This window comes from Lycium barbarum, chromosome 5 (genome assembly GCF_019175385.1).
Source record: "Lycium barbarum isolate Lr01 chromosome 5, ASM1917538v2, whole genome shotgun sequence".
In the NCBI taxonomy this organism is placed as follows: Eukaryota; Viridiplantae; Streptophyta; class Magnoliopsida; order Solanales; family Solanaceae; genus Lycium; species Lycium barbarum.
In genome coordinates, this window is record NC_083341.1 from 96,752,386 (window position 1) to 96,758,148 (window position 5,763).

Genomic DNA, 5,763 nt, shown 5'->3' on the forward strand with positions numbered 1-5,763 from the left:
GTAAAACAGTTGCCCTTTCCCTTTTCCCGTATACATTTACATATACATATACATATCCATACACACATACATGTATCATATAAACAGCATGCATGGGAGCCCAAAGAAAGATACATATCCATCGGAGTGACATAAGGTCGGTAACCTACTATTACATTATGGAACGGCTATAGTCGCTTTGTTTCACCTTGAAGGGACGAGTATTATAAGGCGAGACTACCAATGAAAAGTGTCATTATGAGAAAAACATCAAATAGGGTCATAAGGTATAGTTTCATCTATTTAGAACCTTTAGAGCCGTCGTTATCGGTAATAGAGTTGAGATATCAAGAAATAGTTTAACATTTCCATATTTCCATTTTTATAGCAGAACATATCGTCAACATATCTATCGTAGGCATTTTCTCATCTTTGACTCCATCGTTATCACGGTCATCATAGACATATATACATTAGGATGGTGTTGTACTTATCGTTTGATAATCGGAACAAGGATCAAAAGTTTCTTTAGGATTCTACTCCAAAACAAGTCAAACGAAGCGATAGGAAAAATCCGGGAACAATGGGCCCACCTGGGGCCGAATGAGATAGCGTACACCATCTACATATGTTATGTGTCATGGCGTTACTTATGAGGGTTTTAAGGATAGTCGGGTCCTATTTATGCGAGTTCTAGAGATTTAGGAAGTTCTTCCAACATTTTACACAATTCTTAATTCAATTCTTCTGAATGAAAAAGGGGAAACTTTAGGTGCGGATTCCGGAGAATAGGGTTGTCCCCGAGGCTCACATCCAACATACTACGTCTAAGACATGCCATAGAAAGAAGGGTGAAGCCTTACATACCTCTTGCCGCTCCTTATGCTATTCCGAATTCAAGTCGCAAATCCGCCAAAATCTACAATTTGGTCACATTTACCAAATGTCAATTTGAGCATTCAGAATTGGAGTCTTAAGATAATACTTGGCTATCGAAATTCTGGCAACATTTCCCCTGTAAATACTCTATCCCACCAAGTTCAACTTGGGCCAATTTCAATCAACAACAATCCCGGGAATTCAACCCGGCCAAATTATCAACCACAATGCCAACAACAATACTAACAATTTCCATATTCAATCAAAGTTACATTATAACAACTCAATCAATTTACTACTTCTTTCAAAACCTTCCAACTCCAATAAAAACGATAACAACCTTATAATATATATTCCAACAACACCATACTAATATCATTATCTTCCATACATGTAAGAACATAATTTTCAATTTGCATATTCTTCTAAAATAAGTCTCCAACTTCTACAACTCCACTAACTCATTAAGCTTTTATTAGCAATATAAAATCCACACACTAACAACCAAATTACCAATAAAGTTGGTTCACCAATCCTTCACGATACAACAAATATACACAACTATACCCATGCTATGCACCACACGGCCAACATCATGCACACATGACTACAATCTCACAAAATCATCCAACATCCATTATGAACATAGTATCCACAACAATAACAACCAAACACTAGATAAATTAATTAAAACATAATTTCTACACACATATACATGTTCCACACCTCACGGCCACACCCCTATTTTTATCTCCATCATGAATTTCATCCACTTTTATACACTACAACATGTACAAGCATCCATAACATAAAAAGAAAGTGAATTCTTACCTTCTTCTTCAATTCTTCACTTAGCTAAAAATTCCAACTTGCATGAATATGGATTCTTCTTGCTCCAAAGACTACTCCACCTTGCTAGGAACCCTTGAATTGGTAGGGAGTAAGTTTTGAAGAAATTTTTGGAAATTTTTCTTGGAAATTTTACTATGGCCGAATGGCCCCTTGAAGTTCTCTCCTTCTCTTCTTTTCTCCACAACTCTTGAAATGTCTAGAAGATTATGGGGATTTTTAGAAGACTTAGTCTTCTTTTAAATCCCTAAAATTTTAATTCCACATGGGCTTGGCCCATCAAGGAAAGTGGACGGCCAAGGAGGCCCAACACCAAGCCCACTTTTTTTTTTGAGTCCTACAATTGACGAAAAATTATTTCCCAAATTCCAAATTTACCCTTCGCCTTCCTCCATGTTTCTTTGTGTCGTATTGCAAATTTACCTTTTTGCCCTTGACCTTTCTTAATATTTTCGCTTCCAAATTCTTCATACGCAACTCATGTGCTTAGCAAAATAAAAGTAAGGCCTTGTTTGTCATCTTCCCGCAATTGTCTTGAATTATCCGACTGTACAAAAGTGCGGGATATAACATCCTCTCCCCCTTTAGAACATTCGTCCTCGAATGTTAAACTTGCCTTATAGTGTATCATAATACTTCGGGGAGGTCTCCTTTGTAGACATCTCACATGTCGCTTAACATATCCATTTTAGGAGCTTAGGTTGCCTTTATGTCGTAGGTCCATTGTACTAGCTCCAAACGCTGGCCCTGCATTAATAAGTCCCCTTTATTGGGTCTTGAATCGTCATGGTCCATTTTTGGCCTAACACGTTCTCCCCCCCCCCCCCCCCCCTTTAGTAAGGGGGTCTACACACGCCTATGCCCTTTAGATAATCGTCGCCTTCCGCGATCCTTTACAATGGTAATTCCCCTCTGCTAGTCTAGTCTGTCCCCACTTACACGACTTCTATGAGGTTTCTAACCACTTCGTACACTCTAGTTTACTTTGGGCTACCTAATTTCACATTCGTCCTTTGTTCCCATATTTATAAAATCTTCAGCATATTTCCCAGGGGGTCACCCATCTTGAGATTGCTCTCACCCTAGCACGCTTAACCTCAAAACTTCAGTGCGTTTTAGTGCCTTAATGCTAGTCTATTGGCCTCCACTCCTCCGCACTGCCTATATCACGTAATATGGGGCGAGTTGGAATCTTGACAATTTTTGAACCGCTCTCGTAACGTATCTTTTCCTTTTAATTACTATTTTAGCCTTCGCAATCCTCAGTATTCACCTTTTTCCTATGTGTACGGTCACTTTTCGTCCTGAGTTTGGAAATTTCCAATATGTCTAGTAACACAAATCGTAACATACGATAGAGTAGAACCTGGATCAGTTTAACGCATACATATAATAGGAAAATTTCGATAGTGTACCTGTAGCCGCATCTGGGGAAGGTGCAGGATCCTGCCGTCCTGCCAATGCGTATATACGGTGCGGAGGACCGGCTGAACTGGGTGCCCCTCCTCTACCTCGGCCGCGGCCCGCTGGAGCCTGGGAAGTCTGTCCACGAGGGCGCACGGTTGACGATGAACCAATTGCCGATCCGGCTGGCTGAGTTTGGCCTCCTTCATCCTTTTGTGGGCAGTCAAGCACCAAATGGTCAGTTCGACCACAGGAAAAACAACCACCGGTTTCTAGGTAACACTGCCCAGAGTGTGGCTTGCCACACCGAGCACATCGTGGTGGGGGCAGCCGCGTCCTGCTAAAATCAGCTCTGTACTGGGATCTTGAAGCCTTGGTACTCTGACCTGGTCCTGAATAGGTAGGATGATCAAACCCCCTATCTGCAAATCGAGGTGGCGCACTGACCACTGATTGGCCTGAATACCTAGGTTGCCCCTATGCCTGCCCCCCTCTGTACTCACTTCTAGTCCCGGAAAATCTGCCCCTTTTTCTGGAACCCTTATCTGAATAACGCTCCTCTCTCCGTAGCTGATACTATTCCTCCAGGTTTTGGGCGTGGGCCTGAATACGAGTAATAGTCATCCCATCCTGGAGTGAAGCCGTCAAGCACTCCTTCACTAAATGTGGCCCCAGCCCACTCACAAATCGGTGCACATGATCCCCCATGTTAGCTATCATGGTTGGGGCGTACCTGGCTAACGAGTTAAAACGAAGACTGTACTCACGTACACTCATATTTCCCTGTTGAAGGTTCAAGAACATATCGGCTCGAGCCCGTCGAACCTCCGGTGGTAGAAAATGTCGTAGAAATGCCTCAGTAAATTCCTGCCAAACTGGAGGGGGTGCATTTGCTCCCCTTGAAGATACCCAGCTATTATACCATAGGACTGCCACGTCCCGCAGCCTGTATGAAGCCAACTCTACGGACTCCGTATCCGAAGCATGTATAATTCTCAGAGTCCTCAGCATCTCATCTATAAAGCTCTGTGGATCCTCCTCTGGTTTTGATCCATAAAACTCCGGATGCTTCAGGGTAATAAAGTCACGAGCCCTTGCACTCACCGCCCTGTCTCCCAGGTCTACATCTTGCCGCTGAACCTGTGCGGCAACTAGCTGAGTCAATAACTGGATGGCCTCTGTCATCTGCTGGCCCGGAGCTGCTGGCGGTGGAACTGGAGGTGCTGGGGCTGGAGCTGGAACTCTTTCCTGCTCTGCTGATACAGGGGAAGCAGGAGGAGTCTGAGGGGGAGCTTCAGTATAGGACTCGTCTTCTTCTGGCTCCTGTTCAACTCTGCTTCCAGCCGCCAACTTGCCCTTCTGGGCCGCCGTAGTCTTCCTCTTCTTCGGCATTACTGAAATCGTAACATAGAATTAAGAAAAGAACAAGGAAGCCTGGTAACATAGCTCTATCGCACGATCTAGGAGACAAAGAAGGTCATATTTCCTAAATGCCCTGCAGCCTCCTGTCTATAAGTGTGGCGCGCTACACACCCATAAACAGGACTCTACTGGACACGGCTCGTAGACAAACCCCTAGGACCGAACTGCTCTGATACCACTTCTGTCACGACCCAACTAGGGGCCGTGACGAGTACCCGATACTTGTACCGAGCACCCCCTATCTCGTATCGTATTCTTGTTACTAAGTGGGCCGTATGAACTGCACCATATGTTTTTTTTCTGTTCTACTTACCATTAACACTAGTAGCATAGTTATAAACATAGGCTAACAAACTCGGTTTGCACTTTATATAACAATGAGGACCAGCAAATGTACAAGACATCTAACTGTACATATCTGTCTACGAGCCTCTAAACATAGTATACATATACATAGGAAGGGCCGAGTACTGCCGTGCCCAAACATATATACACAATAGTACCAAGAACTGAGGCTCCGGGACAACTGGAGCGCTGCCGATAACCGCTGATAGAACTTCTAGAAATCAGGTCCGTCTACCTGCTGACCTGCGTGGCATGAAACGCAACGTCCACAAGAAGGGACGTCAGTACGAATAGTGTACCGAGTATGTAAGGCATGAATGATAACATAGTAACTGCATATAGAGTATAAATAATAACAGAATAGACATACAGAGCTCATCTTGGAGTAGAAGTAACCTGTACATATGTATGCCTTGTAGGTGGATACCGTGCAAGCTTAGCCCATTTTTCAGAACACGGTGTTTCTTATTCTCGTACACAGAAAACAGTACGTTTCAGGAAACGGTATCTTTTACTCACATTTACAGACGCCGAAGACATCGGCTCTCCCACCCACCTCCTCGACGGTGTCCCCACATATCATATCGTATATATATCGTGCATCACATATAAAGACGCCGCGTACGGCTCTCCCATATCCCGCGTCCGGGCATCCCGCGTCCGGGATGGAATCCAGCTGAATCAGGTGGTGGTAAAACAGTTGCCCTTTCCCTTTTCCCGTATACTTTTACATATACATATCCATACACACATACATGTATCATATAAACATCATGCATGGGAGCCCAAAGAAAGATACATATCCATCGGAGTGACATAAGGTCGGTAACCTCCGATTACATTATGGAACGGCTATAGTCGCTTTGTCTCACCTTGAAGGGACGA